The sequence below is a fragment of the Chrysochloris asiatica genome, unplaced genomic scaffold (assembly GCF_000296735.1).
Source record: "Chrysochloris asiatica unplaced genomic scaffold, ChrAsi1.0 scaffold00004, whole genome shotgun sequence".
Lineage (NCBI taxonomy): Eukaryota > Metazoa > Chordata > Mammalia > Afrosoricida > Chrysochloridae > Chrysochloris > Chrysochloris asiatica.
The window spans coordinates 5148126-5172328 of record NW_006408522.1 but is presented as its reverse complement, the minus strand read 5'-3'; the positions used below and the strand labels follow the sequence as shown (position 1 = coordinate 5172328).

At 41.2% G+C, this 24203-nt stretch overlaps 1 pseudogene; it reads right to left on the bottom strand.

The window, feature by feature from the left end:
- Positions 1–10434: 10434 nt before the first annotated feature.
- LOC102837623 lies at positions 10435–10830 on the bottom strand (annotated as a pseudogene).
- Between the last annotated feature and the right edge of the window lie 13373 nt (positions 10831–24203).

The window sequence follows — 24203 nt, the reverse complement described above, 5'->3', positions numbered from 1 at the left end:
AGGCTGCGCTGGGACGGGCGCTGGGGCGCAATGGACACGGCGGGGACACTTTGCTTGACTCCGCTCTTCTCCTGTGCGCCGGGTGCCCGCCCGCGGAGTCGCTGAGGAGCCGAGGGGCGGAGCGGCCGGCCCTGTCCCAGGCGCCTGCTGGAGGCTCGCCCGGAGGCTGGGGACGGGGTTTGGGGCGCCCCCTGCCGGCTGCCCTACGGACAGGCCCGGTGGGGCAGGCACCTGTAGAACGCTGAGGCTGTAGGAGCAAGACCCTCCCGGCGCCTTTATCAACTCTTCAGCTCACATGTTGTTAAGTCCTTGATTCAATTATCCTAACCTCCCTAAGCCTGTTTTCCTCAACTGGACATTGAGTTAAATGAGCTGATACTTGTGGTAGAGCCCATACAATCTCTCAGAAAATGGTATTTCTTCGCTTTCACCCACTACCATCACTGTGAAAGAGAAGTCCCACCTGGGAATAGGTGGCTTCCTCCCTCCTAGAGATCATGTTCCCTGACACCACATAGATTCTCCTGGGATCTCACCAGCCACCTCTCACAACAGGGTGGCTGTGATGGAAAAGACCAACCCCATTCCACCCCACCCCCATTACTTGAGACCTCAATAACCCTTTGGGTACTGAGACCTAGCACAGTAAATGAAGCTCCCACATCACCTTCAAGTCTTCCCTAATAAAGCACTGGGGAGTGAATTATTCCTCCCTTCTGCCAAAAATTCCTGGGAGGAAAAAGGAATGAAAGAAGAGGTGATGGGAGGACAGAAGCTCAAACAGAACTTAAGCCAAGTTCACTGGTTCTATTTCAAGTAAAGAAACTGTCTAATGGAATGAAATGATGGCAGCCTGGCAGAACGTCCATCCCCAAGTCACCACAGAGCTCCTGAAGAAAACCATAGATATAAGCCGGTTAGAGTCCTAACCACCTGTCCAAAGCCCTGCTCTGCCATTTGAGTGTGTGTTTTTGGACAAGACACCTAAGATCTTTCCTCATCAAAATAGTGGAGAAAATACCACTTATTATAGCTCCTAAGGAGTCCTAGTGTAATGCTGTAGGATAAGCACTGGATTGCTAAAGGAAAGGTTGGCAGTTCAAACTCATTGGCTGCTCTTTGGAAGTCCTAGACTATGAGTCAGAACCAACTCAACAGCGCTTAACAACAGTAACAATAATAGGAGCCCTGGTGGTGTGCAATGGGTTAAGTATTGGTGGTCTAACTTCCCAGTTGGTTGTTTATACCCACTAGCTGCTCCACAGGAAAAAGACGAGACTGTCCAGATTTAGTCTTGGAAACCCTAGGTAGCAGCCCTGCTCTGTTCTACGGGGGTTGCCAAGAGTAAGAATCCACTTGACAGAAGTGGGTTTGGTTTTGATATATAGCTCCTAAAAGGAAACCCTGGTGACACAGTGGTTAAGAGATCAGCTACTAACAAAAAGGTCAGCCATTGGAACCCACCAGCCTCCACAGGCAAAAACACCTGGCAATCTAATCCCATAAAGATTATAGGCTAGGAAACCCTACAGAGCAACTCTACTCTATCCTACAGTATCTCTCTGAGTCAGAATCAACTCAATGACACACAACAGCAACGTTGTTTGACACAAACCATCCCAACCTTGTTGGCATAAAACAACAATTGCATTATGTTCATGGATTCTTAAGAGTCAGGAATTCAGAAAGGGTACATCAAGAATGACTTATCTCTAGTCCATAATGTCTGAAGCTTCAACTGTGAAGGCTAGAGGTGACTTGAGTTGCTGAAGACTATAATAATCTAGAGGTTTCTTCATTCACTTGTCCAGTGCTAGTGCCTAGGCTCTGATGAATCCAAGGCTGGGCTCAGGGGACGCTGCTGGAACATCTGCAAGAAACCTCTTCATCTTTTCTTCTAACTTTCCTTAGCAACATTCTCTTGCATAAACCCAAACAGACCTTCTTGGATTTAGCACTTGCAAATTAGTCAGAGAACATTTCAGTTGAAAGGGTCAACCAACTTTTCCAACTTGGTCATGTTTCAGATAAGGAAACTGAGGCTCAGACAGGGAAAATGACTCTTTTTTACTAAGTGCAACTGCCTAGGGAGGTGCCACGTGAAAAAAGCATTTTATGCCTGAGGTTGAGAGAGGTCATCACACCCTCACCTGAGAGCACTAAGCAAGAACCCAAATGGAGGAGGCCTAAAGGCAATGGGAACATGGACACCTACTTCAAAATAAAACCAAGAAGAGGCTCAGTTACTAAGAACTAAGAATGATGCAACTGAGCTCCAGTCCCGGCATGGTTCCCACCACTGACCAAATCCTTCATCCTGACATTTAAGATTCCAACCTACTTTTTTTTCTTTTTAATGTTTTCTTGTGAATTATGTGATCGTTTACATGGGAGAACATTAGCTTTACATTCATCCTATTGTATATCGTTTCATTGCCATGGTTACAATGCCCAACCTACTTTTTCTACCTTGTCTGTTCTCGAGCATGCATGGTTTTGCACATGAAGCTCTTATGTTGGGTTATTGGCTGTTTCTGCCGCCATGTTTTTGTCTAAGTAATTCTCACCACCTGTTTCCCTCATACCATCTTATAAATCTTAGCCATCATTCAAGTATCATTTCTTCCTTGGAAATATCCCTGATCTGTCCACCTAGATGGCTCTCTCCTCTGAACCCCATATTTAGTTCTTCCTCAAGGGCAAGGACAATGTCTTGTTCATCTTTATGTTGAGTTACTAGAATGTAGATGCCACAAGGGAAGAGGTCATAACTATCTTGTTTTCTATTGCTTTGCAAGGGCTCTCAAGGGCCTGGCACTTAGTATATGCTCAATAAACATATATGGATGGGTAAAGGGATAATTTATTTTAATAGTTGCCAAGAATTGCATTTTTCCTAGCATGTGCCATTCCAGTGTCATGTCCTTTACTTTAAGGTGGATGTTATTATTCCATTTCAAAGAGGACGATAACTAAGTCATGACAAAGTTGACTTACCTAAATTCACTCAGCTTGTAAGTAGTTGAGCTGTGCTGTGAACCCTGTCTGCCCAGCTCCAAAAACCAACTTCCTTCTGTTCCCCCAACCACAGCCTGCCCCCAAATGAAGCCTCCAAGAATTCTAAAACGGTGTTAGTACAGGGGTTCTTAGTCTTGGTTATACTAGTTACACTTCAGAATAACTGGAGAGTGGTTTTTTTAAAACTCCATGCCTAGGCTGTAGCCTATACTAATTACATCAGTCTGGGGGTGTGGTCTGGGCAGCAGTATTTTTTTTTTCTTAATGTTTTATTATGAGTTATGTGATAGATAGTTTATATGGGAGAACATCAGCTTCACATTGATCCCATTGTATATCGTTTCCTTGCCATGGTTACAATCCCCTCCATGCACCATCCACCAACCACAGGGTATACCCCGCAAGCCTGACCCCTGGTCATCAGCACACAGCCCCTCTTCCTCTCTGTGTCTAAAGTCCCCAGCTGCTCCATCTCTCATGTCATTGTCTCTGCCTCCATCTCAGGCATCACTGTTTCTCTGGGTAGGGTTCCGTTCTCCGCTCTTCTCCCTTGATGGTCTCAGGGACCTCTGCTCCTAGACTGCAAAGTTAATCCATCCCCTCCTTCTGTTATAAAACATCTACCTTTACATTTCCAACCCTTACAATCAGTCCTGATAACAATTATTCACCATTGTATCACAAGAGACCTATCCGCATCTCCTTTCCTCTGCCCGCCTTGACAGATTGGATACTACTCAGTGGAGATTCTACCTTCCTCCAGCCCCTTTGAATCTAGGTTCCCTCTTGAAAGCTTGTAAGCCAGTCACTTCTAGCCTTTGTAGCCCCACCCCCCATTTTGGGTAGCCAACGTCCAAGTTGCCCATCACTGTCTATTCTGTGTATGGAAGGGGTGGGAATGATCCTTGCTGTAAAGATTTGTTTCCCTCTTTTGAGCTACTGCATCCATAGGTGTAGGTCAAGTTCATCAAATTGTATCAGATTACTCTTTTTTTCCTCTTCTTTCTTCTTCTAGTTGAGCTCTGATCATCCAGTCATTGAAGCCAGGTCAGGTAGGTATTATCTGCAAGTGTGGGTGTACTTAATGCATGTGCCCTCTCTTCTCATCAGCTGGATGCTTCACTCTCCACTCTAGTCCTCTGTGGCTATGTCACTGACTCTGGGCCCAAGCGTCCCCAGGTCTTGCTACACTGCTGGCCAACCAGGTCTCCAGCCGGGTTCACAGAAGTCTATTGAACATTGTAGGGCTTAGCTTGCAGTTTCACTGCTGTTTTTCCCTCACTTCCCCTTATTGGTGACAAACCGTGGTCACCAATCGGAGTGTGTGCTCCCATTGGGTCTTAGTGTTTAGAAGGAGGTTTGCCCTGAGGGAACCCAACCACTTGCCTTGATGTCTCCTGGGCAAGCCACTTGTTTATTCTTGTAGTAATCAGTTGATCTGCCTGTATTGTTTTGTATTTTCCCTGTCAGTCTTTCTTTCAAAAAGTATCTTCTGTCTTTCTAGCCGCTCCAGGCTGGTCTGCTTGTCCTTTCAAGTAGAAATTTCCCCTCAGAAGATTCCGGATGCTGTTCAGGATTCCACCTATGGTCTTGAGTAATACAGAGGTTCCATAGGAAGCCTCCTTCACTGGGCACATTGTAGCCCCAATCTAGGTATTCCAATCAGTTATAGGTAGAATACTTACAAGGTTTCTATGGTGATATTTCTGGCTATTCCTTTCTCTCCCCCTCCACTGTCTATTTTATAGTGGTCTGCCAGGGAAACCAAGATTCAAAAGACACCCAAGCATCTTAACTTTGTTTTCCCCCTTTCCCCCATTCCAACCATGTCTCAATCTCTGTATCCCAGAGCCCTGTTGTTCCAAGGTTGTTCATATATCATTATTGCCACTGTCCCACTTCAGCTTCACATTCATCCTATCATATTACATTTCATTGCAATGATTACAGTCCCCTCCATGCATCATCAAATACCCAAAGGATATACCCCACAGGCCCACCTGCCCCTGGCTGTCAGCAAACAGCTCCTCTCCCTCCCTGAGTCCCGTGTCCCCAGCCACTCCATCTGTCCATGCCATCATCTCTGTCTCCATGCCTGGCCTCACTGCCTCTCTGGGTAGGGTCACACTTTCCACTCTTCTCTCTTGATGGTCCCAGGGACCGCCACTCCTAGGCTGCAAAATCAATCAGTCTCCTCCTTTGGGTGCAGCAGTATTTTTTAAAAGCTCCTCAGATGATTCCAGTATGCAACCCAGGTTGACAGCAACTCCGTTCATGTCTGGAAAAATGAAAGCATCCTCCATCAACCCACCAAACTGCAAACACGTCTGAGCAACTGCTTTGTGCAAGACACTAGAAGACTATGAGCCACAGGAAGATGTAGCTTCCATCGGATGAGAAGACAAGCTCACAGAGAAAGACATGACTGTGGCAGGCAGGGAGGGGCAATAATAGTGGTGACATCATGAAGCACAGTTTAGCCTGGTGAGTTTCCAGAGCCTACCAACCAGCTGAGAAGGAGGCAGGCAAGGATGAGACCTGCGTGTATGTCAGATAGCACTGAGGATGACACAGAGGATTTGTGAAGGCTAAATTCATGGACTCTGAAGTCAGAATGCCTGTGTGTAGACCCCAGCATTGCAGCTGATTTACTGTGTGGTCTAGGGCCAATTACTTGATCTGTGTCTTTGTCCCCATCAGATAAATGGAGCTAATCATAGCATGGATCTTATAGGTTGTTGTGAGTGTTTTATATGAGTGAAACACTTAGATCAGTGCCCAGTACGTTGTAAAGTGCTGAGTATGTATTAGCTACTTTTTATTATTTCTTAAATGTCATGTGTGAGCTCTTCTAAGGGAGAAAATCTGTCTTTTAAATCTTTGCACCCCACCGCACTTCCAGTCTGGCGCAGAGCAGGTGTCAAATCAGTTTAGAATCCAGCTTCTTGGAAATGAGTCTGGTGCTGGCTCCTTTCCTGGGTCACCACCTCAGGCCAGAACACCAGTGGTTCCTCCCCAGGAACTCACCCCATGGGAGGGAAGCAAGCAGGAAGCCCTTCTCCCAAGGGGACCACCCTTTCTCAGTCTTAACCCTGCCCGCCCTGCCCTGTGCCCTCTGCTCTCTCATACTTGGTCAAGCAGGGTTGGGGTGTGGAGCAGTCCTGGCTTCTGCATCTAGAGGCGGTTACTTTGGCCTGTAGCTCTGCTAGACTTAGCAAAGCCTTGACCCCACTACAGGGATAAAATGGAGAAGGGGAGGAAAGAAAAGAGAAGGGTGCTAGGGAAGGGAGGCCTTGCCTTTCCCCAGCGGACTCAGAGGGTGGGGATTTTCCAGGCATATGTGGACTCAAATGTTCAATGAGCACTTACTTTCTGGGACTAGAAGCTGGAGTGTGGGAAGAGAGGGGCCCAGTGCCCAAAAGGGTCTGGTGTATTCCAGCAGGCATATGAGGGGCCTTGAGAGGAAGCCAAGGCTACATACAAACTTGAAAGAGCAGTATGCTCACCAGAGGACTGAGAGACTATAGGTGGGGCGGAATGAGGGGGGGCAAGGGGCATATTAGGTGTGTGCAAAGGGCTGGGAGTATGAAACCACCTGCCCTTTACCACTTCACCTCCCACATGAGCCAAAGTAGGCATCATCACGACTCAGACATATACCGTCACCTAAAGGAGCTCTGGTAGCGTAGTGGTTACGAATCGGGCTGCGAACCTTAAGGTCAGCGGTTCGAATTTACCAGCTGCTCCGCGGGAGAAAGATGAGGCTTTCTACTCCCGTAAAGATTTACACCCTCGGAAACCCTGTACAGGGTCGCTATGGGTCGGACCCGACTCAACGGCACTTAACAACAACAACAACAACATTTTGGAACAGAGGCTGATGCTACTGGTGTGTTGGGTGCTTGGCCAGGGCCCCAAAACTCTGCCCACTTTGAGAGCTGCAAAGTCCACCCTAAGCTCAGGAATCAGATTGGCCAATTTGTATCCCTATTCAGCCACTTTCTGGGCAAGTCACTTCCCCTCTCTGAGTCTCAGTTGCCTCATCTATAAAATGAGACTAATTATACCTTTTTCCCAATGCTCATGTAAGGATCAAACAAGACATTTGAGAACACACTGGTACATATGTGCGTTCCCCTCCCAAAACAGGTGCATTCCTCCTTCAGGACACTTTGTCCCTTGTGCCATGCCTCTCTGCCCATACTGTCCCTGTCTCTATCTCCAAAACACTTGCTTCCTTTTCTGTTCATCTACTCAAGGCTCAATTCATCCATTCTTCAAACATTTCCTGGTGCCCATCCTGAGACAGGCCTTGGGCTGGGCTCAGAGAGAACTGAGGTAATGCCCCTGCCAGCCAAACAGAGATAATATCCTGGGAACAAATTCTGTAATTCCATAATTCCATGTTCTGGGATCAGGACTAAGCAGAGTCCCAAGGAAGCCCTGAGACAGGGATGACCCATAAATGTCTCGGGGTGGGGAGTGGGGGGGTTCACTACAGAAGCACTCTTGAGGGAAGAAACTTTTCCTAGTCCCCCTCAGTCAGCTCTGCAGAACTCACAGCTATATCTGCTGAACTGAAGGTATCATTTCCCCTTCCTGTGCTTACTAATGGATACTTTGGGGATTCCTGGCACCCTTCTCCACACTGTACCAGTAATGGAGGCTCTGGTGAATCCATAAGGGAAGGAAGGATGGGTAGGACTGTGTTTCCTCCTGACCTTCTTCTGAAGAGAAATTGCAGGGCTAGCTCTGGCTACATAGAGGGCAGCTCCTTCCACATCCTTGATTGATCCCTGGCCTCAGAACTCTGTGGAGGCTGGCTCTGTCTTCAGTGCCACTGTTCTGCCCTCCCTAGTCTGCATGGTGACTCCTCTCGCCTGAGTCCCAAGTCCTGACCCAGTTAGGAACAGCTGCATCTCAGAGGACAGAGCACAGGAGGCCAAGCCCAACCATCTGTGGTGACCTCCAAAGCAAACAGGAGAGAGTCCTGATCCTTTCTCTCCAAACCAGCTCTCCAGACTAAGAAATAGACCCCAGGCTGCCTCCGCCTTTTCTTTTCATGAGAGCTTTCTGGTCTCTGAGCAATTGGATTCCATCACTCCATCCACAAAGAACATTCTTCTCCTTCCACCCACATTAAACCAATGTTTATAGACAATCTCGCATGTCCAGGCACTATGCCAAGTGTTTCTGATGATCTCATTTAATCCCTAAGTTGAATACCTTATCAGGCAAGTAATATTATCTTTACTTTATAGATGGGGAAACGGAAACTATAAAAGTGTAGTCGGCATTTGCATCTATATTCATTGTCTGACTTCCAAATCCCCCTTCCTATTTGGAAGAAAACATCTATGGTCACTATATTAGGTATTGTTAGTGTTAGGTGCCATAAAGTCTATTTCAACTCATAGTAACCCCATATGGCAGAGTAGAATTGTCTATTTCTAAGCTGTAATCACTATGGGAGTAGATCTCCAGCTTTTCCTCCGGAGGAGCTGCTGGGTGGGTTTGAACTACCAACCTTTTAGTTAGCAGCAGCCAAGTGCTGAACCACTGTATCATCAGGGCTCCTTATATTGGGTAGAAGTAGATGTGATATACCATCTTCCACCACCAATTCTGAAGAGAGAAGATCCTCCTTCCCGCACCTCCAGTATCCATGAGACTGAATCTCAATCAATCAGATGACTCTGCCCTGCTCTGTGAATGTCAAATCATTAATGCCATGATGTTCACAGGGCAGGTCTGGCATCAGGGGTTCAACATTGGTTGAAATATCATGGATAGATTTTCCTTCTGCCCAGTCTCTGGAGCTTCTCTGGTTTCTACTGCCTCAGCTTCACATGGACTCTCAGTTCCTCCAGATTCCCAGTAAATCCCTTTGTGCTAACCTGGCAAGAACTGGATAGATACTGGGAACAACAGAAATATACTCAATAGCTGAAGGACCCAAAACAAGTCAGTATATCTTCTTTCTCACTCAGAATTTTTCCACCTCATCATAGAGGTCCCACATGGGAGATAGGTGCAGGGGATTCCCAGGACTCAAGTGAAAAGAAGTTTGAGGATGACCACAAGCAGGGGATCTGACAGCTCCAGAAGAGATATTTCCAAGGAAACAATGAAACTGGTATTTCAGGCACTGTGTTTTAACCTACCAAGTGGTGCTTTACTCCTTAAGAGGCGCATTTAGTGATGAATTTAAATAAATAACAAGGTCATTCTTAACTTCAGAGAAAACAAAAAGGGGAGGAAATGTCATCATAATACACTATACAACCTTGCTTGCTGAAAGTGAAGAAGACTTACAATATTTACTGATGAAGATCAAAGAGCACAGCCTTCGGTATGGATTGCATCACAATGTAAAGAAAACAAAAATCCTCACCACTGGACCAATAAACAACATTCTTATCAACGGAGAAAAGATTGAAGTTGTCAAGGACTTCATTCTTCTTGGATCAACTATCAATACTCATGGAAGCAGCAGTCACGAAATCAAACAATGCACTTATTGCATTAGGCAAATCTGCTGCACAAGACCATGAGTAGTTTCATGAGGAGCAGCATTTCCATATCCTTACTGCAAAATTTCAATGATTTGGTAAGATGTCCACTTAACTTGGTCAAAATTTTGATATTAACCATGACCTCAAAATTGTTCCTTTTTCATGACACAAAAAGTATCCTTTTGTTTTGAAGATACCTTAACAAGACTAAGAAAGTGTATTACTGAAAGAATTTGCAGTCACATGATGATCTCAAAGACATATTTAACAATGTTTTTTTGTCTTGTTTTTAAAACGTAAAACACTTAATTTTAAAATGTCGACACTACAATATATAAAATTGCTATTATAAATGCACATAGTGTATTCTATAGCTAGCAGGTTTACTTCCTCCCCCCACCCCTTCCCCGCCCTTTTTTTTTTTTTTTTTTTAGGAAATGGTAAATTACACTGTGGTTAAGACTTGGATCTCTTCACCCTTGAAAAAGCCCACATTCTATTACAGTGATGTTTGGTCAGACTTAACAACCCCAATTGTTAAACACTTGGATCAAGTCATAACCAGTTCTATTGCAAAAGGACCCTGTACACATTTCTCAATTCTAGTACCTTAATAGCTACCCAACAAGTCAGTAACACACAGAAACATGCATCATGAGAAACAAGAAGTGATCACCCACCCCTTCTGCGGATCAGCAACTTGTCTCGCCTGAGCAACAGTGCCCATATCACTGAGGTCTGTCAACCAACAGTCACTTTTCGCATTCATCCTGAGTGACAAAGGGAATGACTTAAGTACAAATGCAACATATTGTAAACAATTTCTTACAAAAAATGTCACAAATTAAACCAAAGTATTGTACAGAACTTACTAGAAAGCACCATAAAAACGGCCTGGCACTTAAGCTCGCTCCCCCAGTATCCCGCGGGCCAGCTAGATGTCTTTGGGCATGATGGTGACTCTCTTGGCATGGATGGCGCACAGGTTGGTGTCTTCGAACAGGCCAACCAGGTACGCTGGCCTCCTGCAGGGCGCCAATGGCCGCCCTCTGGAGCCTCAAGTCTGTCTTAAAGTCTTGGGCCATCTCCCGCACCAGCCTCTGGAAGGGCAGCTTCCGGATAAGCAGCTCGGTGGACTTCTGGTAGCAATAGTAGCGATGGGGCTGTATCGATGGGGCTTCTTTACCCCAGGGGTAGGGCTGTTCCGAGGCGCATTGGTGGCCAGATGTTTGCCGGGGGCCTTCCCCCGCCCCGCCCCCCAGGCGGATTTCTGGGCAGTCTGCTTGGTTGGGACCATTTTTCACCAAACACCTCTGAGGCTGCCTCATGGACCACGTCGCTGTCGCTATCCAAAGGAGAACCGCAGTCGCCTAGTCAAATAATGATGCTCCTGCGACAAACCTCCAAACCTCTCTGCACTTTAACTATGTTTTGTTTATAATAAACTTGTACATGTATGAACTAAAACCCTAGTAGCAATACATGTTTACTTACTTTCATACATGAAACTGAAAGTCATAAAAAGACATTATAACAATGTTTTTGGAAATTAGGTAGTGAATAATTAAAGAAAACAGTTTTAAGGATTGAGAATGGTGGCTTCTGGGGAATGAGGTTCAAGTGGGAGGCATTATGGAGTAGGTGGCTGTGGATTAGGCACTGAGCTGTTAACCACCAGGTTGGCAATTTAAACACCAGTTACTCCTCTGGAGACCGATGAGGTTGTCTGCTACCATAAAGATTTACAGTCACTCAGAAACCCTGTATAGGGTCACTGTGAGTCAGAATCAACTAGATGACAGTGGATTTGATTTGGGTTTATGGTGATTTTCAGTTAAAAGACTTGCCCAGTGAAAGAGGCTCCTTGCAGAACCTTTGTAGGGTATATGACCTTAGGTGGAATCCTGATCCCCATCCAGAACCTTCTGAGATGGGAAATTCCCACTTGAAAAGACAAGCAGACCAGCCTGGAGCAGGTAGAAGAACAGAAGATACTTTTTGAAAGAAAGACCAGCAGGGAAAACCAAAAACAATAACAGCAGGCTGATTGGCTACTACGAGAATAAGCAAGTTGTTTGTCGGGGAGCCGTCAAGGCAAGCAATCAAATCCCTTCAGGACAAATCCCCCTCCAAGACTGAAACTCAAAGGGAAAATTGATAGAGAAAAAGGCAGCGATAATCACAGCTCAGGGTATGAGTTAATAGTCTTCATTGTTGTTGTTGTTGTTCTTAAAAGTCTGTTCCAACACATAGGATCCTGTGTAGGGTTTCTGACACTTTTAAATCTTTATGGGAGCAGAAAGTCTCATCTGTCTCCTGCAGAGTGGCTGGTGGGCTTGAACCACCAACCTTGTGGTTTGCAGTCCAGTGTTTATCATACAGAGCCACTACACTCCCCAATAGTCCTCACAGTCCCTAGTCATAATTGAGCACTTAGTGTTTACAAATCACCATATTATCATTACTATCCACATTCTACAGATGAGACATAGAAAGATTTCCATAGTTAATATGTATTAAAGATCCAGGCAGTCTGACTCTCCTATTTATGTCTCATTTATGCCATATCTTGTAAAAACTCAAAGCTATCCGTGAACTATTAAGAAGATCAGAAGTGGGCCAGTGGGGAATAAGAGAAGATGACCATCAGAATAATTCATTAGGAATAGCAGGACCAGTAGGCCCCTCCTCTTCTACCTAACAGAGTGGCCAGAGGATGAACTTTGAACTGAGGATAAAGCTGTGTGAGATTAGCTCTATGAAAAGGAAAATGTCCTGCCTAGAATGGGCTCTTAGTGAGGATAATGGGGTGAAGCCTAAGGAGAACCAGAGTAGAAGTAACTGTGGACTTCCACAAGGAATGGAGAGTTGGGTGGGATGAAGGGATGAGGAATGGCAGCTCCACCTAGAAGTGAAATGCATCATGTATGATGTACCATGTCAATTTTTAACTCATAGTGACTCCATGCTTAGAGTATAGCTAGAAAATAAAGTTAAAGAAGTCTGCCAGAACAGAACGAAAGATGAGAAATATGGAGAAATGTTAAGAGGCACAAAGACTAGAGCTAAGAGGTCTAGTATTTGTCTAAAATGAGTATTGAATGAAAAAAAGAAAAAGAAAAGAAACAAATAATCTTTCTAAATATACTTGAAATACTAGATATACTAGAAAAGAAATAATCTTTCTTCTGGATATATTAGAAGAAAATTTATCTTTGGGAAAAACAGATTAATCATTTTAAGATTAAAGGAACCCACAAAGTGCCCCCCTCCCCAAAAAACCATACCAAGGCACATCATGATGAAATTTAAAACTCTAATGATAAAGGAAATATCTTAGAAAAATCCAGATTTTAAAAAATCATGTCAAAGAAGAATACAACCAAGAATAGACTTCTCATTAATTAAATTACACTGTCCACTAAATATGAGAATAAAATGAAGTCATTTTGAACAATGGTTCAGAAATTTTACCATACACATGATATTCAAAATTGCTTTAGAAGGTATAAAAAACATATACTTACAGAATTTAAGAAAAAAGATTGATATGTAACACAAGAAACTGCTCCGATCAAGAATGACCCAGTAGAAAAGAGTACAAATACAAACAGAAGAGTACAAGTACAAAAAATCCTATAGGTGCTGACACGAAGAATTCTCTATCAAGTTGTCAAGTTTTAATGATATGAGATTACATTTCCTTCTTTATGGACACAATATGACGTCTTCAGAATGTCTTAAAATCACGTTGTTGTTAAGTGCTATTGAGTCGGTTCCTATCCATAACGACCCTGTATAGTGTTTCCGAGGAGCGGCTGGTGAGCTTGAACCACCAACCTCACAGTTCAAGTCAACTTTGCAGTCCAGCACATTAACCCACAGCATCACACAAGGATTGTTGTTGTTGTGAAGTGCCGTCGAGTTGGTTCTGACCCGTAGTGACCCTGTATAGGGTTTCCGAGGAGCAGCTGATGAGCTTGAACCGTCAGCCTTGCAGTTCAAATGGCTTTGCAGTCTGGTGCATTAACCCACAGCACCACACCAGGATAGAACTCCTTAAAATGTATTAGTTTAGAAATCTGGGATGATGGGAGTAAGTACTGTGTATCTCTAACAGTCTCCTTATTACTGTTGTTGTTAGGTGCCTATCTTAGGTATCTAACACTGCTATAATAGAAATAAGACAAGTGAAAGGCTTTAACAAACAGAAATTTATTTTCTCAGAGATTGTTGTTGTTGTTCATGGGTGATTTTCATGTGGTTTGGCATCTCTCACCATCTCCGTTTTCCTGTTAATCTCTTTTATATCTCAAAATATATTGATTTAAAACATAATCTACATCAATCCTGTCGCATTAACATAACAAAATAACCCATTCTAAAACAGAATTATAATCACAGATGCAAAGCTTAGGATTTACAATATACATATTTTGAGGGAACACAATTCGATCCATGATAATTCTGACTCACAGTGACCTCATGTAGTAGACTAGAACTGAGTCATAGGCTTTTCTTGGTTATAATCTTTATGAGAGCAGATCATCAGGTCCTTCTCCCATGGAGCAACTGAGTGGGTTCAAACTGGCAATCTCTCAGTTAGCAGATATGCACTTTACATTTTATGCCATCTTGTAGTCCCCTTTAGAAAATTCATATCTATACAAGTTTGAGGCCCAATGCATATTTATTTCTACAGGAACTATAAAATCATAAAACAAATGTCATTGATTGGTCTTTAAATTTTAGAATGAACCTATAAGCAAAAGGTGAACTCATTTAACTATAGATGAAGATCAAAATGTTATGTTCTAAGTCTTGACAAAAATAAAAAATAAAATTTGAAAAGGAGACAAGAGATAGAAGAAAGGGAATGTGCGCTACTTTATATTATTTTAAAGTATAATTGTAGAATCAAATGTACCAGCTGCTCCTCAGAAATCCTATACAGGATTGCTAAGAGTTGGAACTGTTGTTAGATGCCGTTGAGTCAGTTACGACCCATAGTGGTCCTATGTACAACAGGACAAAACACCACCCAATCCTGTGCCATCCGTACAATTGCTGCCACGCTTAAGCCCATTGTTGGTGCCACCATGCCAAACCATCTCGTTGGGGGTCTCCCTCTTTTCCATTGTCCTTCCGCTTTACCAAGCAGGATATCCTTCTCCAGGGACTGGTCCTTTCTGACAATATGTCAAAAATATGAGAAATGAAGTCTGGTCATCTTGGCTTCTAAAGAGTATTCTGGTTGTACCTCTTTCAACACAGATGAAATATTCTTCTCCAACATCACAACTCAAATGCATCAATTCTTCTATGGTCTTCCTTAATCATTGTTCAACTTTCACATGTATATGAGGCTATTGAAAATACTGTAGCTTGGGTCAGGTGCACTTTGGTCCTCCAACTGACATCTTTGGAGAGACATAGCTAATACCGGACTAGACAGAGAGAGTATAAGGTGAACCCAGAACATCTTGTACCAGAAAGTAAGGAAGTGCTCAAAAATGAATAAGAATATGTCAAGAGTATAAATCTAGCCACTGGCTAGATTTAGGCTAAGTTGAGCACCAAAATAAATGACAGGAATGGATTATAGCATTGAATAATAAGAAAGAGTCCATGTGTTCCAATTTTTTTCTCCTTTTTCTTTTTAATATTTTATTGTGTTATAGATGAAAGTTTATACAGAAAATTCAATTTCCATTCAAAAATGCATACATAAATTGTTCCATGACATGGGACAAAACCAGCAGTGTATTGACACTTTCACCATTTTCACTCCTCCTGCTCCATTCCCATCCATCAAGTTTCCCTGCCCTTCACTGTCTTCTCCTCTTTGCTTTTGGGTTAATGTTGACCATTTGTTCTTGGATAGTTGATGGTTTAAAGAAACACATTCCTCACAAGTATTATTATTTATTTTATAGCCCAATCTATTATTTGGCTAAAAGGTGACTTCTAGGAGTGGCTTCAGTCCCAAGTTAAAAGTATATTTAGGGCAGTAGTCTTGGGAGCTCCTATAGTCTCTATTAGCCCAGTTAATCTGGTTTTTTTTTTTAATGAGTGAGTTTTAGTCTATATTTTCTTCCATACTAACCTAGTTGTGCACCTAGTCAGAAGCCAGTTGGTGGTAGTCAGGCACCATTTAGTTCTGGTCTCAGACTGTGGTTCGTGTGGACCATTAGTCCTGTAGACTAATTTCTTCCTTTAGTGTTTATTCTCCTTCACTCTCCTTTGTTCTAGATGGGAAGAGACCAATAGGTATATCCTCATGTCTTCCAATTTCATATTTTAAATTTTTTAAGGAGAGGAAGAGAGAGAAAAGTAAGTTTTTAAAAATAATATGAACTAATAAACAATAAAATTGTTGTTGTTATTATGTACAATGGAGTCAGTTCCGACTCACAGCAACCCTGTACAGGGTTTCTGAGGCTGCAAATATTTATGGGAGCAGAAAGCCTCATCTTTCTCCTGCAGAATAGCTGGTAGTTTTGAACTGCTGACCCTGAGGTTAGCATCCCAATTCGTAACCACTACGCTACCAGAGTGCCTTAGAAGAAATGATAGAAGTAGAAAAATCACTTTATCATCACATAGTAATAAATGATTCAAGCATAAATCATCATTGGATACTAAAATCACTGAGTGAAAGATTGTTAGAGAAAAGGATACTCATATGGTCTCCAAGTATCACCCCACAGATCACTCATTAATGACAAAGGACAAAGATACACTTAGCATGGAGGAATCTGGCAGATGCCATCTAAATAAAATATGTAAACTTAACATTACTAATAATAGGACAAACTGATATCATGTGCCTGTGGACTTGTTGCACTGAGAAAGACATAGCATCCTCAGTGTAGTGTTCCAATCAAGAATGTAGATGCTGAATCTCATCATGAGACAAATACAGACTGAGGGATGTACTCAAAAACTATCAATATCATTTTTTGGCATTTGTCTGTTCTAGATCAAAAGAGACTGGAGGAATATGACAACTCAGTGTGATGAGAGATGGGATTCTGGATGAAGAAAAACATAGTTAAAAGGGGTATTATTAGCAGAAATATGAATATAGACTAGATAATCCTATCAATGTGACATTTTTCTGAGTGTGACAATTACATGAGGGCTAGTCACAAAATATTGTTACAGGATTCCAGTTCATACATATATGAGTTTATTCCAAACAAAACATGTTTAAACATGTCTGTATGATCAGTGGATGGTTGCAAATCATTTCTTTTAATAATACATTTGTCTGAGTCTCATTAGGGTGTCTTAAAAAAAAAAAAAAGGTCTGCTCAACAGTGGCTTCTGAGATGCTTTGCTGAACATCTCAATTCAAGGCAAAGACATCAGCTCACAAGGTTATGGTGACTGTTTTTATTTTTGTTTTGGTGGGATTCAAAAGAATAATCTTAATAGATCTTTGCAAAACGTACAGGACAAACACAGGAGCTTATTAGAAAGAAGTTTTAAGAAAATGGAAAATTGTATTGGTGAGAAAAGGTCAGGAAAGTTGCTCTGAGGAATTTTTCCCCCCATCAGGACAATGCACCTGCTCATAGGGTAACAAAGACTGTCCTATGAAAAATGCATTGGGAAACCTTACCCCATCAGCCCCTATCTTGCCCCTTCAGACTTCTTTTTGTTCCTTAAACTCAAAGAGCATTTAAAAGGAATGAGATTTGAGTCCTCTCAAGGATGCCAAAACTGTCATTTTGACATAGTGTAAATTGAAGAGCACAGACTTCTTCAAGGAAGGGTTGTTTCTGTGTGTCATCCAATTGGTTCCAACTCATAGTATTCCTGTCTAGGGTTTCTGAGAGTAGCTGGTGGGTTTGAACTGCAGAACTTGGGGCTGACAGTCCAGTGTTTATCCTACAGCACCACAGCAAGGCTAGTGAGATGGAAACAGAAGTGTGTAGACATACATAGAGGATATGTCAAGAAACAATAGCTTTACGTGTTGGTATTTTTGTTTAATAAAGCTTTCTATAATTTCTAAGCAATATTTTTTGACTTACCATTGTATTGCGGATATGTGGGAGAATTTAGGGAAGAGATAGCATTATGTGCACCTCAAATGGTTCCACAAAAAGAATAGTATTATGTAGTTAGAATATGAAAGAAAGCAAAATGTGGTTAACATAGAACAGTTGATAAACCTAAGAGGATTCTTGCAACTTCTTTGTAAGTTTGAAATTTTTTAAACTCAAAAGTTAGGAAAAGGTTAAAAAAAAAAAAAAAAGTTAGGAAAAAGTAAAACATAAAATATAGTAATTAGCAGAAAAACTCATAGGACTCTATATAGGGCTTTCGAAGCAGTACATTTGCAGGAGCAGAAAGCCTCATCTTTCTTCCATGGAGCAGAGCGCCGGGTGAGCTCAAACCGCAATCTTGTGGTCTGCATTGCAGTGTGTATCCTACAGGGCCACTGAGTTTAATGTTCTGAGCAATTTTTTAGTAAAAGAATGCAATGCCCTTTAATAGGTGATGCTGTTGAGCAAAAATGAGGCTCAGGGAGCCTGACTAAAATCTGAGAACGTTAGCACTCAGTAAAAGGTCTCAAAGTTTAGTGGCTATTAATGAACATTAAACACTATCTTTACTAATTCTTCTTCTCCGGAATGAAGAGAGGCCTCCATGCATACAAGTTTGCTATTCTCAGAGCAGCCTCTTGTAGATATTTTGTTTTATTAGTTAAACTAGCTTTACTTTTGGGTCATAGAAGTAACATAGAAGCATAGTAAAAAAAAAAAAAAAAAAGTTTAAAAATTATAAAATGAAAACTAGAAGTTTCCCTTTCCTCCTATCCTCATACTACTCCCCAAACACAACCATTTAAGCCAATTTTTACTTTTCATTTTTCTGCTAATTACTATATTTTATGTTTTACGTTTTCCTAACCTTTTTTTTTTTTTTTTTTTTTTACCTTTTCCTAACTTTTAAGTTTTAAAAAACTCAAACTTACAAAGAGTTGTAAGAATCCTCTTAGGTTTGCCAACTGTTTTATGTGGGGCACTGCACGATAAGCATTGGACTACTCACCACAAGCTGCTGCTCCTTGGAATAACTCGAAGGCAATTAGCAACAACACTGTGATGATAGGATCCCTGGTAATATATTGGTTAAAATGTTGAACTGTTAACCAAAAGGTCAGTGATTTGAACCACTCTGTGGGAGACAGCTGTAGTAGTATTAGAAAGATTTCCAGCCTTGGACACTCTATGGGGCAGTCCTACTCTGCCGTATAGGGTCACTATGGACATTGTCGTGTTAGAATTGGCTTGATGCGAGTGGATTTGGATTTGAGTTTTAATGAGAAGATACATGAAGCTGTGAACATTCTTGAGAAAGTGATGAAAATGACAACATGAATAGAACCATAGCTTGATTTTTATATCTTATGTGTCCTATTTTTTTCACCAAAAAGTTCTGTCAACCTACTTAGTGCCTGTTTTAAATATACAAAATAGTTAAGGATGTTAAAAAACTTTGGAGTCCTTAAGTTAATGTGCTTGACATGGCTAATGTGCTTGACAGCTCACTGAAACATTGGTAGTTCAAGTCCATCCTGTGGCATCTGGGGCAAAGGCCTGGTGATCTATTTCCCAAAAAATTAGCTTCTGAAAATGTGATGAAGTAACAGTTCTACTGTGATACAAACAGGGTTGCATGAGCCAGGGGTGACTTGACTGCAGCTGGTTTCAGAAAGCTCAATTTTATTCTCTTTTAAATTGCTTTAATCAGTAAAGGAAACATGACTTGCCCAAATCACAGTACTAGTTATTGGCAAATGCTTAAGTAGAAACAAGGCCAATTTCCATAGATTCTAACCCCATAGTCTCAATCCTGATTTTTCCATGACTGTGTGAGTGTAAACAATTTATTCAGCATCTCCTGGACTGAATTTTCTTATCTATAAAATGGAGCAGTAGAATTGTTGTTGTTATTAGATGCCATCAAGTCAGTACCAACTCACAGCAAATTTATGCACAACAGAATGAAACACTGCCCAGCTCATTGCTATAGTTGAACCCATTACTGCTGCCACTATACCAATCCATCTCATTGACGGTCTTCCTCTTTTTCTCTGACCCTCCACTTTACCAACCATGATGTCCTTCTCCAATCAGCCCCCAAATTTCCTGAGGGTAGCCATGTGTTGCAGTTGGAAAAACAACAGTCCAATGAGGCTCTGAAATTTGGTAAGTTTCACCTTGCAAGGCAACCTTGAACTGAGCTCACATATTCATTTTGTATTCTGATTCATCTGAAAAGTTCTCAGCTCCGTGTAACCTAGGAACACTGATAAGAAAGTCTCAGGAACCCAGCAACAAGGAAACTCAGTTGATAGGTCCTAGTTTATCTTCATTAGCTTAATCAGAACAACAACTTAAGAACTATTTTAATTTTAATTTAAAGGGAAAAAGGAGCAACATTGTATACTAGTAAACTTTAGTAAAGAGTCATAATAGTATTTAATTCTGCATGAATCAAAAGATTAACAGCTGTGGATCAACTCAATATTAATCACCTCTGTGATTGCTAATGATGCTAATGAATCCTTGGAACCCCTAGAAAGCCAAAATCTACAGTGGTTTCTAGTAGGCAGACATTAAAAACAATTAGAAGTCTTTGAGATTATAACACCTTTATTTTATAAAAGTAAGAATGAGAACCAAAGAGGGAAGTGTGACTCACCAACAAACTCACATTTATCTTGGGCAGAGCCAGGATTAAAGGCCAGGCTTCCTGACCCTTAGCCCAGTGGACATTCTTCATATGTAATGTCAACAGCTGAAGCCTGGGTCAAGCCACATTTACTCTTTATAACCAAAATGCACCTGACATAATCTCAGTAAGAAATGTTGTAGAGCCTAGATTCCAAGCACTGTTATCATGCGTTGTGAGAGATACAGGAGGTATTTAAGGATGTTGGTTATTCTAAATGACCAGGAATGTCAGTAGCAGACTATATAGTACCAGACCTCAGAAGTTTTCCAAGGGGAAAAATACATTTTATTTAATCTCTTGTCTTAAAAAATGTTTTTAAAGTGATTCTACAAAAAACATATACAGCATAAGATTTTTTTTTCCTTTGGTGTTCGAAATCACATTTAATTGCTAAAAGTAAATATTCATTGCCCAAAACACTTTTTTTAAGGCAGAGGTAACTACTGTTAACATTTTGATGTTTCCTTCTAGATATTTTTATACATAGTTACATTCTTTTTATTAGAATCACTTGGCGTATTGTTTTACAATTTGCTTTTCTTTAAAAAAATTATAACATGAAAATTCTTCCATGTAATTAACAAGGCTTGAAAACACTAAGATCCTATTAAATGAATATAGTATATTTAAATCTTTATAGTATATATAGTAAATGAATACAGTATATTTAAATCTTTATCGATTGTTGGACATTAAACTGTACATTTTTCAATATAAAAAGTAATGCTACCCCAATGGGAATACACACTCTGATTGGTGACCACGTTCATCACCAATAAGGGGAAGTGAGGGAAAAAACAGCAATGAAGCTGTGAGCTAAGCCCCACAACGTTCAATATACTCTTGTGAACCCGGGTGGAGACCTGGTCGGCCAGCATTGTGGCAAGACCTGGGGACTCTTTGGCCCAGAGTCAGTGACATAGCCACAGAGGACTAGAGTGGAGAGTGAAGCATCCAGCTGACAAGAAGAGAGGGCATATGCATAAGAACACCCACACTTGCTGATAATACCCACTCGACCTGGCTTCAATGACTGGATGATCAGAGCTCAACTAGAAGAAGAAAGAAGAGGAGGAAAAAAAGAGTAATCTGATACAATTTGATGAACTTGACCTACACCTATGGATGCAGTATCTCAAAAGAGGGAGCAAATCTTTACAACGAGGATCATTCCCACCCCCTCCATACATAGAGTAGACAGGGATGGGCAACTTGAACATTGGCTACCCAAAATGAGGGGCTACAAAGGCAAAAAGTGACTGGCTTACAAGCGTTCAAGAGGAAGCCTAGATCCCTTTCAAGAGGGCGCGGAGGAAGGTATCATCTCCACTGAGTAGTATCCAATCTGTCTGGGTGGGACTAATGAAAGGAGATGAGGATATGTCCCTTGTGGTACAATGGTGAATAGTTGTTACCAGGACGGACTGTGAGGGTTGGAAATGTAAAGGTGGATGTTTTGTAGCAAAAGGAGGGGAGTGATTGACTCTGCCGTCCAGGAGGGGAGGTCCCTGGAAACATCAAGGGAGAAAAGTGGAGTGTGGGACCCTACCCAGAGAAGTAGTGATGCCAGAGATGGAGGCAGAGATAATGACATGGAAAGATGGAGCAGCTGGGGACTGTAGACCCAGAGAGGGAGAGGGGCTGTGTGCTGATGACCAAGGAGCAGGCTTGCAGTGTATACACTTTGGTTGGTTGATGATGGATGGAGGGGATTATAACCATGACAATTAAATGATATAAGATAGGATGAATGTAAAGCTAATGTTCTTCCATGTAAACTACACATAATTCACAATAAAACATTAAAAAATAAAAGTAATGCTGTTAGTAGAGATAGGCAAATTAGACAATGGCTACTTAAAATGAGAGGGGATGGCTATAAAGTTATGAAGTGGCTGGCTTACAAGTTTTCAAGAGGAGCATGAGTTTCAGAGTGTGTGGGGGAAGGTAGAGTCCCCACTGAATAGTTTTCATCTTGTCTAGATGAGTCTGGTGAAAGGAGATGGGCATTGGATTCTTTTGATTCAATAGTGGGTAATTGTTATCATGACTACTTGTGATTGTCACAACTATAAAGGTAGAAGTTGAATAACCAAAAGGGGGGAGTAGTTAGTCTTACATTCCAGGAACAGAGTACCATAGGACCATCAAGAGAGAAGAGTGTAAGTGGAACATGTGACCCTAACCAGAGAAGCAGCAACACCAGAGATGGAGGCAGAAGTGATGGCATGAAGAGATAGAGCAGCTGAGGACTCTAGACTCATGGAAAGAGAAAGGCTGAGTGCTGGCAGCTAGGAGGCTGGCTTGAAGAACATGCCCTTTGGTTTTTTAAATGATTATATATTCCTGAATGTTTTTGTGTACATCAAAAAAGAAAAAAATATATATATAGGGGCTAGAAGCAAATACTATTAAATGATATGCAGGGAGGGGATTATAATCTTTGCAATGAAACAAAACACAATAGGATGAATGCAAAACCGATGCTCTCCCATATAAACTATCACTCAATTCACAATAAAATCTTTAAAAAAAAAAAATAATGCTGTGTTCATCTAGGTCAAAAAGTTGGGTTTGAAAATAATGGTCATGGATAAAATGGATTATTTAACAAGTGTGTGAAAACAACTATTAGCCATCTGTATACAAACTGAGTTGGTTCTATTCCTCACACTGTACACCAGTACAGATTTCAAATGGTGCAAATATTAAAGTGTAAAAAAAAAAAAGCATTAAAAGAAAACATAGAAGAAACATTTATAACTTTGAAAAGGGGAAGAACTTTCTAATTATGACATAAAATTAATGATTCATAACAGTGATCATTTTTTAAATCTTCATAACAATAACAAAAGTCCAAAACAAATGACTAACTAGGGGGAAAAAATAAACTTGCAGTACATTACAAAGGGGTCTACTTTTATGACTCATTATGAAAAACACTACCAAGAAAAATGGACAAATGATATAAGAGAGGATACAGAAAAGGAAATGTAAATTCCTCTACATACAAAAAGAGATTCAATCTCATTAATAATAAGAAAAATACCAACAAAAACTCCATTAAGGTATAATTTTTCACCTATTAGTTTGACACAGCTTGGCAAGGCTAAAAAGAAACAGGCACTTTCATACACTGATGATGTTGTTGTTGTTAAGTGTTGTTGAGTTGATTCCAACTCATAGTGACCCTGTGTAGGGTTTCCAAAGAGCTGCTGGTGGATTTGAACTGCTAACCTTGCAGTTAACAGTCCAGTGCTTATCCTACACCAGTTCTCGGAAACCCTACACAGGGTTGCTCTGACTCAGAACCGACTCAATGGCACTAACAACTAACATCTAAATTATTAGTGCACAGATCCTTTATTCAACAATTACATTTCCAGGAATTTACCCTAGAAATCCACTTGTATATGCATGATAGGATGTATATACAAAGTTGCTCATTGTGGCAGTGTTTATAATAGCAAAATAATGGAAATACCCTAACTGTGCGTCAATAGGAGGTTTGTTAAATAACGATACATACAATGGAACACTATGGTACTGTAATACATAATGAGGAAGTTCTTTGTAAACTGATGGGAATACTTCAAAGATATATTGTTAAGTTAAAAAAATAAACCAATGTGTAGAACACTATGGTTTGGCATGACGCATGCTGACATTTGAGAGAAGAAAAAAAAAAAAAAGAGAGAGATATATGAGTATATTTGTATCAGCTTTTACTGAGGTAAAAATTATCTAGAGAAATAACTAAAAGATTATTAACCATGTTTTGTTTTACTTATTTTGTGGATAATCTCAGGATTCATAAGGGAGAAAAAAAATCTTAACTTCCTGTTGTCAGGTGCCATCGAGTCGGAACCGACTCATAGCGACTCCATGCACAGCAGAACGAAACAATGTTCGATC